Below are 13,786 nucleotides of genomic sequence, written 5' to 3'. Positions count from 1 at the left end.
CACTTTGACCCTTGCGCAATCTCAATGTCACCTGGCCTAGTAGGATCGTTGTCTCTGTCTTCCCTCTGTCCCCCTCCCTTGCCTCGTCGCGCCTTGAAACACTTGTGTATAGGCGGGTTATAAATGCCATGTCATATCATAGCCAACACAAATTCATGCCTATACATGTCAAATGCAATTGCCAACTGCAAAAGCCAAAACAGTTGGCTTTGCAAATCCTTGTTTCATTGAAGGGTGGTAAATAATGAGCAGCCAACAGGAGGCTGAGTGTGGTGTTGCTTTTGAGAGGCAAACATACACAGCTCAGAACTGTGACAGAATGTTCACAATTGTGGGTGGAATGAGGCACTGCTTGTGGTTCTCGGCTCTACAAACTCACGCTATTAGGGACAGCATTGCCTAATCCCTTTGATGCACCCAGGGGCAACAAGTCCCCCCTCTAGAAATAGCGGGGGGACTGACGTGCACCCTCGAATTGTGACCCGATGTTCACTTGCTTTCCAATGCAGTATGGTGGAAAGGCGATGTCTCAGGGCGTTTGCTTTCCTGGGAGGGTTGCCTTTAGGATTCTCTGCAGGGATTTCCGGTCCTAATCTCTCGTGACGTGTGCCAGAGGAATCAATCCATGTAAAAGACGGCAGTGCTGCATTCAGCCGTGTGAGCTCAGCCGGAGGCCCAAGCACGAGATGCGATGACGCCCTGGAAACCCTTCCAAGGCCATCACCAGGAAGAGCTAATTAGTGCTCCTGAGGACAGGTGCCAGGGCATGGGCCAGCCAGGATCAGATAGATGATGGCTAAGAGCCCACATACAGAAGGAGCCCTTTAGGATTGGTTAGGGTTGCCTGCAGTTAAACTCTTTGGGTCAGAATTCTCAAAGCTTTTTTGGGCACAAGTGAGGAGGGTTAAACTGCTGCTGTCACATTTCCAAACAGGGGCCTGTCTTTGTGAAATGTTCTGCCAGGAACCACGTGGTTTGTGGGAGCCTGTCATAGATTAGTATCGGGAGCATGCTCCTAAAACTAATGTGCGCACTGAGTCTGGTCAGCGCATCTTTTTCGCTATTGTCCATCCCTCCTGAAATGCGCAGGAAACTATTGAGAATAAGATGACCTGAGCATTTCTGAAAGCAGCACAAATGAAACAATCGCATTTTCTATGCTCTTTTCATTTGCACTATTTATGAGAATCTGATCCTTATACTCCAGGATGTAAGGGTCACATGACCAGGCTATAACACTGCGTGATCATGGCAACTGGTGATCAATAGTCATTTGCAAGGCCAGTCGGGTCGCCTTTGCATAATGGAGTGCAGGTGCCACTGTAAAGGACTCAGGGCTTTGCTTGGTTGTGACTTCCTGCTCTTGCTGTACTGTGCAAAACTCCTAGTACTTTTCAACATACCTTCCTGATAAATTACAGAACCAAACCCCAGTCCATAATCTCTTTCATTCTTTTCAGCCTCGTCTTCCCTCAAACCATGCAAAGAGCATGTTCAGGATGTGGAGACCTAAAGGGCTGCAACTCTAGGAACAGTTGGTTGCTTTCTCCTGTGAGCCTGCCCGTGCATAAATACCTTATAAGATTACTGTAAACAGCTCATTACAACTTGTGAGAAAGTAGTGGAAAATTAGGACAAATAATAAGAACTTAATAAGAACATATATCACAACCATGTTCTCATCCAAATCAGATATAACTGTAAAAAGGAGTAAAACAGGTTTTTAAGACACGTGACAAAGTCTCTTGTGTGAGGAACCTGAGAAAACCCTCACATCTTTTCCCCCTCTAGCCTCCTCTTGGGTAGCTAGGGAAAGGCCATCGCTTTTGGATTCCGGCCCTAGCGGCGGATATACGAGGGAGGATCACCTGGGAGGAAGAGACTTGGGGAGAGGTCATCCCTTGGTGAGACGCAGCATCCCCCGTGTGATGATCCCTCTATCCCTGAAGCGTTTGTAGGCTATTGTCAACCCTTTCGCTGTTCTTCCCTTCAAACTGTCACCACGAAACACCTGCTTAACACTGGGACGAGGAAGAAACCAATTAGGAAGGCACATCATCATTTTGGTTATGCAAACACGTAGCCTCATTTTTGCAATGCAAACACATATCAGCCTAATTTTGTCGATACAGATCCATATCAGCTCCAGTTGTGTACTGGGATGAGGAGGAGGGCAGCATGAGTAAGGCAGGACTACCGTCCTAATGGTGAGCAATCTAGTTTTTCCTGGATTCAGTATGGTGGCAGGGGCTTCAAAAGCCTACATCCATTTAGAAATGGAGTCAGCTGTGGATGCAGTGAAACGGACTGATACATGCAGGTAGACCTCTCCAGATCAGTGGTGTGGCAGGTGGAACTCTCTCTTTCACGATTGCAGAGTTTCTGCAACAGGAAGCGAAGCGGGAGAATGCTGGAAGCCAGTAACAGACCGGAGGAGGGAGACCAGGCCAACTCAGCGGAGCGGTCGGAAGGATACAGAGCTGCAGGTGGAGCAATGCTGGGGAGCAGAGCCATGAGAAGGCGCTAGGAGAAAGAGCGAGGGACCGCATGGGAAGGAGGAACTCTGTGGCAGTCAAGGACCTCTCTGAAGAGCCGTAAGACCAAACAGTGAGTGAAACCAGAAGGACGAACACCGGGTTGGCTGGCATATTTAAGATCAGGCAATGAACATGACTTTACAATGAACTGAGAGCAAAGTAAGTGATTTTGAATATCGAATGAAGTGAAAAGCAAAGCAAGTGCTTTTGAATATCGAAATGAAAAGCAAATATAAACACCCGTGAATGCCGAACAGTGCAGATGCATGTTTTGAACTGTGATGGTTTAGGTGCCTGATTTCCCTTTTCTCCCCCTTCTGTCCAGCTCTCCTCACCTGAACTGCCGGAATTACTGCTGGGATCCTGTAGCCGCCGTCGAGTAAGATAGTCCTTCTCCTTTTTTCGAAGTGCCTGCTTGTCACGGAGGGAGGCCACCTTGACTGCTGCTGGGAACAGCTGGCCGGGGACCTCCCTTCCGGGACTAAGCCGAAAATAGGGGAAAAAACCCCTGATGGGGAAAAAACCCTGGGACTCCTCAGGTTGTCAGCAAGGTAGTATTGAACGTGGCCGTGCAGGTGAGCAGGAGAAAGTAATAAGCAGGATCCGTGTTGGTTGCAGGAACAGCAAAGCAGCAGGAGGGTCCTACTGAGTGGAAGAATCCCCGAAACCCCTGCCAGCCAAGCAACTAGCGGGGCGAGGACCAGGAATGGGAGGAGGTCAGGAAAAAAACACCGGCAAGGCACCGGCAAGGCAGTCCAGAGAGAAAGCAGAGGAACGAAGGAAAAAAAGGGGCGGAGCCTATCCGCGAGGACGGAACCGCAGAGAACTGAAACAAAAGTCGCCGAGGCACGGTGACTACAGGGAAAACTGGAGGAGAGAGAGAAAAGAGAAAAAACGTACGCCGTGAAGGGGCGCGAGAGCAGAGCAGAGCAGAGCAGAGTAGACGGAAGCTGAAACGGGGTAGGAGCGAAGAACCAGGAAGCAACGAGGGCTTCCACTGGACAGTTGCAACGCAGGGACCGCTGGGCCGGGAAGGTAATTATACTCCCAGCGGCCCCGCGTCGTGAGGAGGAAGCGTGATGGACACAAAGGAGGGACTAGTGCCCTGCATACCTGTGTCCTAATTTCCAACGCGGGAGAAGCCGCCAAGCGGAACGCCTGCGGGTGACAGTATGCCCCCTTCCAGACCGTATCACCCCCGGCTTCCCTGGGTGCAGGCGGTGAAATCTAGCAAGCAAACGAGGCGCATGCACCTGAGAAGCCGGTTCCCAAGAGTCCTCCGACTCCGGATAACCCTTCCAGGACAAAAGGTATTCCAACCTGCCTCGATAGAACCTAGAGTCCCTAATGTTGGAGACTTCATATTCTGCTTGAGTGGGGGTCTGTGATGGAGCAAGTCTGGGCACTGGTCTGTGATGGGAATCGAAATAGAAGTCTTTAAGGAGAGAGGAATGAAAGACTGGGTGAATGCGACTTAGAGAAGGCGGCAGCCGAAGACGGTAAGCCACAGGATTGATTTTGAGAAGAATGGGAAAAGGACCCAGATAACGAGGGGACAGTTTAGAGGGTCTTGTCCATTTGGGTAGAAACCGGGTGGACAGCCACACCTTGTCGCCTGGCTTCCAGTCCGGACATTCTTTGCGATGTTTATCCACTCCCATCTTAGATCGTCTCCTGCTGTTCTCCAAACTCTGTAATGCTGTGTCATGGGCATCCTTGATCTGATCTAACACCTCTTCGGCCGTCGGGGAATTGGTGAAACTGGGAATTTCAGGGAGAAAGGACTTAGGGTGAACCCCATAGGTACAAAAGAAAGGTGAAAGACCTATGGCAGAGTGTTTGGCATTGTTATACGAGAATTCTGCAGTAGGGAGTAGGGAAACCCAATTCTCCTGGTGTTGAGTGACGTAACATCTCAGATATAGTTCGAGAGTGGCATTAAGTCGTTCCGTCATCCCGTTGGACTGGGGATGAAAACCCGAAGAGAGTGCTCTCTCAATTCCTAAACGGGTACACAGGGCTGTCCAGAATCTCGAAGTGTATTGGCTTCCCCGGTCCGAGATGATCTTGTCGGGTAGACCGTGTAGCCTGAAAATGTCTCGTGCAAACACTTCAGCCATTTTGGTGGCTGTGGGAACCCCAGAAAGAGGGGAGAAGTGTGCCATCTTGGAGAAAGCATCTACCGTGACCATGATGCAGGTACATGATCCAGATTCCGGGAGGTCTACAATGAAATCCGTAGAAACCAACCCCCAAGGGCGAGTAGGCATTTCAACTTGGGTAAGTAATCCCAACGGTTTCCCCGTCGGATATTTTGATCGGGCACAAATAGGACAGGTCTTCACAAAGTCTAGGGTGTCTCTCCTCACGGTGGGCCAGGAAAAGGTTCTCGAGATGAGCTCCAGAGTGTTGATTCCCCCGCGATGACCCGCAAGGCGGGATGTGTGACACCAATCCAGAATCTTCTTCCGCAGCGGGCCTTCCGGAATGTATAGACGTTTCTTGAAGAACAGCCAGCCGTCTTTCTCTTGATAAGGAGAAGTGGGGTGCAACGCAATTCGAGGAAGCTCTTGACTCACGGCGGTCTTAACCCCTTGTAGGAAAGTACTGACCTGGGCCAATATCCGATTGTGATGAAACATGGGTTCAGTGTCTAGTGAAGCCCTTTCCTTGCTGGAGTCCTTGCGAGATAGAGCGTCTGCCAGACGGTTAAGCGAACCGGGAATGTAAGAGATCTGAAAATCATATTGTGAGAAAAGATAGGCCCAACGAGCTTGCCTGGAATTTGAGCACTCCATTTCTTGGAGGGCTTTCAGGTTTTTGTGGTCAGTCCTGATGAGGAATGGATGCCTGGCCCCCATGAGTAAATGGCGCCATTCGTCACAAGCCAATTTCATAGCCAACAACTCCTTTTCTAGGACCGAATAATTCAATTGGCTAGGTGAGAGAGTCTTGGATAAGTAGGCTACTGGATGCTCCACACCGTTGACAGTCTGAAGTAGAACCGCTCCAATCGCGATTGCAGAAGCGTCAGTCTCCAGGATGAAGGGCAAAGTCTGATCTGGGTGGTGGAGGATCGGAGCCGAGCAGAAAAGATGTTTGAGTAGTCTGAAACTGTTTTCGGTATCGGGCGACCAGTAGAACGGAGAGGCCTCTTTCTTGAGTAGGCGAGTGATGGGATATACTACTTCAGAGAAGTTGGGGATGAATCTTCTGTAATAATTGGAAAGTCCCAGAAACCTTTGCACCTCCCGGACAGATGTGGGAGCGGGCCATTCGAGGATGGCCTGAACCTTCCTCTGATCCATATCTATACCCTCTTCGGACAGCTGATAGCCCAGATACTGCACGGAAGGGACCGCGAATTTACACTTCTCAGCCTTCACTAACAGCTCGTTCTTTTGTAGACGTTCCAGGACTTGAGTGACATGCCCGATATGTTCTTGTAGGTTGGAGGAGTAGATAAGGATATCATCCAAATAGATGATGACGGAAGTAGAGAGCATGTCAGAAAACATTCTGTCCATAAATCTTTGGAACACAGCCGGGGCGTTAACTAGCCCGAATGGCATCACCTTATACTCATATAGACCGAATGGAGTGCGGAATGCCGTCTTCCATTCGTCACCCTGGGAGATTCTGAGCAGATGATAAGCGTTTCTGAGGTCAAGTTTTGTAAATATTCTGGCCCCTTGTACCGCCTCGATGATGTCGGAGATAAGTGGCATAGGATAACGATCACGGATCGTCACCTTGTTGAGACCTCTGTAATCGATACAGGGTCTCAGATCAGTAGAGTCTCTTTTTTTTATGAAAAACAGAGGAGCCCCTGCTGGGGATTTTGAAGGCTGAATCAACCCGTTCTTCATATTAGTGTCCAGATAGTGTCGTAACACAAGTTTCTCGGCCAGAGTAAGGGAGAACATTCTGCCAAAGGGAACTAGGGCATTGGGTACCAGATCTATAGTACAGTCTTCGGGCCGGTGAGGTGGCAGTATGGAGTGAAGGTTCTCCCGGAACACCTCAGAGTATTCTGAACAATAGTTGGGCAATGCAAACACTCTCACACAGTCCGAGGTATAGGCCGTAACGGATTCAGGGCCCTTCTGGCTCTTCGGAGAAAGACAATGTTCGGTGCAGTATGAAGAACCAAAGCTCAGCTGGTTCTTAGTCCAATCGATCTGGGGATTGTGTTTGCGAAGCCATGTGATTCCCAGTATGATTGGGAAATGTGCAGCCCGGATAATGTCGAATCTTACCACTTCTGAATGATGAAAAACTGTTAAGGACAGATCTTCAGTGGTATGGGTGATGAGTCCGGATGATAAGGGAGAGCCGTCGACTCCTTCTATCTTCTGTCCTTCCTTCCGGGGTATCCTGCGTAGACCGACCTGGTCTGCCCACAGGGTATCAACAAAGTTGCCGGCTGCTCCGCAGTCCAGTAACGCGAGAGTCTCCACCTTCTCGCCTTTTACCGTAAGAGTGGCAGTAACTACCATGAGTCTGGTATCTTCCTTGGGTTCAGAAGAAGAAACTGTAAGCGAAACATAGGGACGAGTAGAGAGAACTGGAAACCCCCGGACACTAGTCCCTATTGATGCCGAGGGTGCTCGTTTCCCTGCCTCTTGCTAGGTAATTCAGAACAATCCTTAAGAAGGTGTTGGTCTGACCCACAATAGGCACAAAGTCCCTTTTCCCTTCTTCGCCGTCTTTCGGCAGCAGTCAAAGGTGCTCTTGTGGCACCTATCTGCATGGGTTCTTCTGACGCGGCAGTGGAAGAGCGACGAGGGGGAGAGCATGCCCGAACATCCAGGGGGAATCCTGAGCCACGTTGTCTGCGTCTTTCTGTCTTCCTTTCTTGTAGACGATACTCGATATGCAGTGCAGCCGTTAGTAGGTCCGAAAAAGTAGGCGAGCGAGTAGACCTGGCTAACTCGTCCTTAATTTCCTCTTTGAGACCCCTCCTGAAAATGGCATACTGTGCAGGTTCTGGCCAGCCAGCGCCAGAAGCTACTGTCTTAAAGGCCGAAATGTATGACAGGACATCCAAGGAACCCTGCTTGACGTCCAACAATTCTTCAGAAGCAGTGAATGATAATTCTGGGCGTTCGAATGTCTGTCTCAGAGAATTCTGAAATGCTGAGTAGTCTTGAAGTATGGCATTGTTGCTTATGACTAGGGGAGTAGCCCAAGTCAAAGCATTGCCGGTCATATTCGAGATTAGGAAGCCGACTTTAGCTTGATCCGTAGAGAAAGTGCGGGGTCGGAAAGTAAAGTAGACAGTACATGCCTCTAGGAATTCCTTCACCTTCTTGGGGGCACCGTCAAACTTTCCCGAGGATAGTATCGTAGGTGGTAGTTCTGGAGGAGGGGGTTCCCTGGCGGAAACCATTTGTCTAAGGAGGGCGTTCTCCGCCTTGACTCCCTGAAGTTCTTGAGACATAGCTTGGATCGCCTTCCAAAGCTCTTGCACTTGTCCCTCAGCGGACATCGTGTCTTTACTTGGCGTTGCAATCTGTGATGGTTTAGGTGCCTGATTTCCCTTTTCTCCCCCTTCTGTCCAGCTCTCCTCACCTGAACTGCCGGAATTACTGCTGGGATCCTGTAGCCGCCGTCGAGTAAGATAGTCCTTCTCCTTTTTTCGAAGTGCCTGCTTGTCACGGAGGGAGGCCACCTTGACTGCTGCTGGGAACAGCTGGCCGGGGACCTCCCTTCCGGGACTAAGCCGAAAATAGGGGAAAAAACCCCTGATGGGGAAAAAACCCTGGGACTCCTCAGGTTGTCAGCAAGGTAGTATTGAACGTGGCCGTGCAGGTGAGCAGGAGAAAGTAATAAGCAGGATCCGTGTTGGTTGCAGGAACAGCAAAGCAGCAGGAGGGTCCTACTGAGTGGAAGAATCCCCGAAACCCCTGCCAGCCAAGCAACTAGCGGGGCGAGGACCAGGAATGGGAGGAGGTCAGGAAAAAAACACCGGCAAGGCACCGGCAAGGCAGTCCAGAGAGAAAGCAGAGGAACGAAGGAAAAAAAGGGGCGGAGCCTATCCGCGAGGACGGAACCGCAGAGAACTGAAACAAAAGTCGCCGAGGCACGGTGACTACAGGGAAAACTGGAGGAGAGAGAGAAAAGAGAAAAAACGTACGCCGTGAAGGGGCGCGAGAGCAGAGCAGAGCAGAGCAGAGTAGACGGAAGCTGAAACGGGGTAGGAGCGAAGAACCAGGAAGCAACGAGGGCTTCCACTGGACAGTTGCAACGCAGGGACCGCTGGGCCGGGAAGGTAATTATACTCCCAGCGGCCCCGCGTCGTGAGGAGGAAGCGTGATGGACACAAAGGAGGGACTAGTGCCCTGCATACCTGTGTCCTAATTTCCAACGCGGGAGAAGCCGCCAAGCGGAACGCCTGCGGGTGACATGAACATCCTGAAGGATTGAGCAGAGTGAAAGAAAGATTGGGAATCTGCCTGATAAAAGGAACTGTGTATTATATGAGCAAACAAGTATTGACAACAGCCACAAGAGTGCAAGAATGTGTGATAAATGCACGGTGGCCAAACAAGCCACAACATAGTGTCAGAGGAGTGTGACACAGATGAATGACTCAAACCTAACTGTCAAGTTGAAGCAGTGGCATAGAGTTGAAGGAAAAGAAGCTAAGAAGGGGCATCGGTTGCGTGACCTGTAATGGGTGGACAGTGTGGTCCAACAACCGCACCTAGACAGAGTGCACCTCTGTGTGGAAGAGCCACTGAAAAGAAGCTTGTGTTTTAAAACAAACTCTTATGTGTTTTGAAGTCAAGGAACTGAACTGCTTATATGAAATAGTGAAAGTGTCCCAGGGAATTGTGTTCTTTAGAAAGCTGGAAGATTTTAACTATTGGGGAAGGGAACCCCTGTGCCTTTTGAACTATTTTGAACTTAAGAAGGAGAAACTGATTATAAGCCACAAGCCAGAAGAAGCTCTGAACTTTACTTTGAACACTTTTTGTTTGTTTGCTGACATCCCTACACATTATATACAATTAGACGTGAGGGCAAGTATAGGTTTTGGACACATACTGACTTTTACTTTGGACTTCCTGACACAAACTATCCTTAATTTATTTAGTTAGGGAAATCCCACCTTAGTATAGGGCAAGTTAGGCCTTATCCAACCATGCATCTTAAGTTAATAAAACGTTGCGGACCAAACTTGAACTCTGGCGCCAACAGGGTCAGGCCACTCTATAATGCAGTCTTGGTGAAGAACACGCTATTCCGAGTCTACAGGTATTTACACTTTGTGGAGATGAATTTCTTATCATGAAAGTTGGTAGCACCCAACATTATGCATACAACTTCTTCCATTGCGTGCTATGACATAGAACCAGGTGGGACCACCTGTTTACTAAGGTGGACTGATAACTACAACACAGGTTTTTGGCAGGTCATAGTTTCCCATTTTTTCACAGTTGTTGAGTATTACTTACAAGTATTAGGTAACAGAATGGGGTATAGGTCAAGCCGGCCATTTAGTGGTTTGTTTATAATTTGGCAAAAAGTATTAGCACATCAGCGATATTCTTTTAACACAATAGTCGTTGTTAACCAGTGGTATCTATGCCTCAATTAAGAGATTCAGGCATTGTCTCACCCATGTAAATGTGAACTGGCGTAGACACCTTTTCTAACTCTATTCCTTTCCTCCTCTTTTTTCCCCTACCTTTTGTTGGTACTTTTATCATCAATCGCGCACCGACATATGGTTGTCATGAATCCATTTTCTTGAATGGTTTATTTTGAATCTATGATCATAAATATTTGACAATGGAATTGCTTTCCTCATCGCAATGAATATGTGCATTACAATCTATGTGTTCTGATGAAACATTTACATGTTACATGCTGCTGATGGGTTGTTGGCCTGCACATATAACACTACTGTCACAATGGAAATTGTTCATTTTTTTATCTCTTAATAATGACAACGACCCTTTTGGGTGACTTTGATGTATCGTTGTTGGATTTGGGTCCATCGGCCCAGTTGACGGCTTCCCATACTCAATGTACAGCCACTTCACTTCATTTGCCCTGATGATGACTGTGTAGTCTGAAATGCATTAGCAGGTTGGCACTTTGGCAATGGCAACTAACACAGGTTGTTTTAACACAATACCGTTTTGTCATTTTTGAAAAAAAAAGTCTTGATTTAACTTTTGGTATTAGTTTGACACTAAGAGAGTGAATTAATATTGCAAAAAAGGTTTTTCTAGCTAGTAGGCTAGACTAAGGGAGTGCTGCCCTCACCGTCTGCTTTTCAGCCTACGTCCTTTAGTTGCTTAAATTGTCAATGCCCTCTGCAGAGGAATTTTTCAGTGTGTATGCACCCCAAACCTGATTAACAACAATATCTAAAAACAAAAAACTCACTAAATATGTCTAAATCTAAACAGTGCCCGCTCACCTATGATTGTTGAAGCTCAGAGACAGTCCATTTTATTGTCCAACTACACTATGCTGAGCGTACTCAAGTAGACATTCTATGGAATATCAGCATGGGATAAAGACTTTGTCATGGACACTGCATGGGATCCTGAACATTCCTGCACCAGCAGAAACACCTCTGTTTTTTGGAGAACTGAAGTCCTGGGGCACCATGTACCAAGTAGACAAGCAATGGATACAAACCATCTACGTGGTGTCCTATGCCTATGTCTGTGTGACTCATGATGACTCTGCAGTACAACTGTATTCCCTGAAGGACTGTGTGGAAACACCCCATACAAGATGCCAGAACATTTCTAAGCTCAGCCCATGTGAACAGAACTCAAACTCAATCAAATGTACGCTGAGTGCAATTTGAATGGAAACATTCAATAGCAAAGTTCTACTAATACCTAATGGATCCAATATTGTGCAGTTTAACGCATCATGCTGTGGTGTGCCTGTGGGGATTGCCAGCTTGATCACTGTCTCATAGGTGGTGACGTGTTGCAACATCATTCTTCATCCACCAGTGCGGACTGAGCTGGTGTTATTGAATTGGCCTGAGGTGAAGCTCTCACCTCTGAAGTTCCCACTGTTGTCACTGAGACTGGCATACCTCCTAGATATGAAGATACACATGAGTAGCACCACAGAGACTTTCGTGGAAGCATCAAACAGAGCACTGCCGTTGGCCAAAGACATGATGAAGAGAACAGACTGGCCAAAGGACATTCAGTCCATACTGGAAAGCTCCACTCCAACAAATGGGAGCTCCATCCTGGGATCTATTACAAACCAGCTGACGAATACAGATTGTTCTTTCAATCCATTGAAAGTTATTATGGACTTCTTTGAAAACATAAGTTTGGGGATCACACCTGTGTTCTATATCCTCACAGCTGGGTTCATCCTGATCCTGATCATCTCTTTATTTTTTCATGACAAATAACAAATAATGAGCTCAAGGCACCAAAGCTGTATCGTGACTAACAGATGAGAACTTTTTGAAACGTGTTGTGTGAAGAGAATCCACTCATCTCTGAATTCATCGGTGACCATCAGCGACTGAAGATTGTCTGCTGACCAGTACCTGCTGCAGCCGGCTCTTCTCAAGAAGATAAAATGTATACGTTTTTGTGTTTGGTACCCAGTGAAGATCATGTGTGAATACTTTTTAGAAAATAAGTGTTAGATAATATTTGACATGCTCTTTTCTCTCTTCACTCTTATTTCAATGATTCCTATGATGCCTCTACGGCTTGTTCTATGACTACAGAGGTGGGGGGCGGCAAGTAATTTAATGTCTAACTATGCTTAAAGCAGCCTATTTGAGCCACGGGCCAGGCCTTGATACACATGGAGATTCATATTTAGCAAATGCGAGAAATGCACCTTACATTCAGGTGAGACAAGGCTAAGCAAATGTGTTCATAATTGTACATTGAACAGAAAATTATATTTTCATTCGAGAGTCTGAGACAGGCACCAAGCGACCTTAGTATTAGAACACTGTGCCACGCTTAGTGTAAACAATCCCTATGATTGCTCTCCAGGCTTTCTGGGATGAGTGCCAAGTATTCCAGTAAATAATAAACAAAACTGAGATAGCAATCTGAAAGAACTACACAATTACAAAAAGACTACAGAACTTCCTGTGGAGACATTTGCTGTCGGGCTCAAAGGTGCATTCGCCTTGTTCTTAGTACAAACAATATTTTGGCTTCTCCCAGGAAGATGAGCAATGATATTGAACTTGTTTACCTAACTTCAAGCTGCTTCCCAACTTCAAGCTGCTGACAGAGCAATATGCTAATATGAGGCTTTAATAGTGAGAGCCCAGAGAATATAAAAAGGGCTGACTTTGAGTCCTTCAGAGGGAGATTTTGCTGTGTGCAGTGCGGGAGCTGGCAAGAAGACGAGAGGCAGACAGAAGGCTGGAGAGAGAGAGAGAGAGCAGCACTGGAGCAGAGTGGTATGGTCAAGCCCATCTTTTTTTAAAGGCACTAAATAGAATTTTGGGCTTTTATGAGACATTTTGAGTCCCCAGAGGACTCTGTCTACTGTTCTTTGAGCAGAACATTTGATTTTGATTGAGCTGTATGAGGAATATGTTTTCATTTTCCACCCAAGGCAGGGCAGCTCACAATTTCAATTCAAATTGGCTGCATGCTGGAACCATGGTCAATCCCAATTAACATGAACTCTTTTGGAGCACTGTTCCTCAATTTCTATGCATTTTGACGAAAATACCATGGTGATTTTATTGATGGTTTTTGATACTGTTTGGTATTTCTTAGGCTTTGTAAACCGCTTCAGGCTCCTCCAGCTTTCATCTACCTGCCTATTACAGTTAGTGAGTATGAGAGGTTGATTACCCTTCATTGATATCACACTGAGAAAGGTACTGTGTTATTGAAAGGGGAAGTGCTTTAAGGTGCTTTGAGGTGCTTCTAAGTATTTCTCTGAAGATTGCCTAGCAAGATCTGTTAAGAAAGGTAGTTGATTATGAGGTGACTATGTTATCTTGGAGAAGGTTGATCAGTTGGTAGTCTTGAGTATATTTAGAGGCAATGAACATGAATGCTGTTTATTCATTAATGACTTTTTGCATTTTAAGTGTGTTGTGCGTAGTGACCATTATGGCAGTGATGTTTCATTATCACCTATTTCTCATTATTAAAAGATTAACTTTAAACATGAGAGTGTGAGAAGCATTAATTGAGTGTTAATTACTGAGTGTTTTGTCAAGAGTCATTTTAACATGACCTGTAAGAGTGGGGCATCTAATT

Source organism: Ambystoma mexicanum, chromosome 11, assembly GCF_040938575.1.
Source record: "Ambystoma mexicanum isolate Mex_15411 chromosome 11, UKY_AmexF1_1, whole genome shotgun sequence".
NCBI classification, from domain to species: Eukaryota; Metazoa; Chordata; class Amphibia; order Caudata; family Ambystomatidae; genus Ambystoma; species Ambystoma mexicanum.
Note: the sequence above shows the minus strand (reverse complement) of the source record.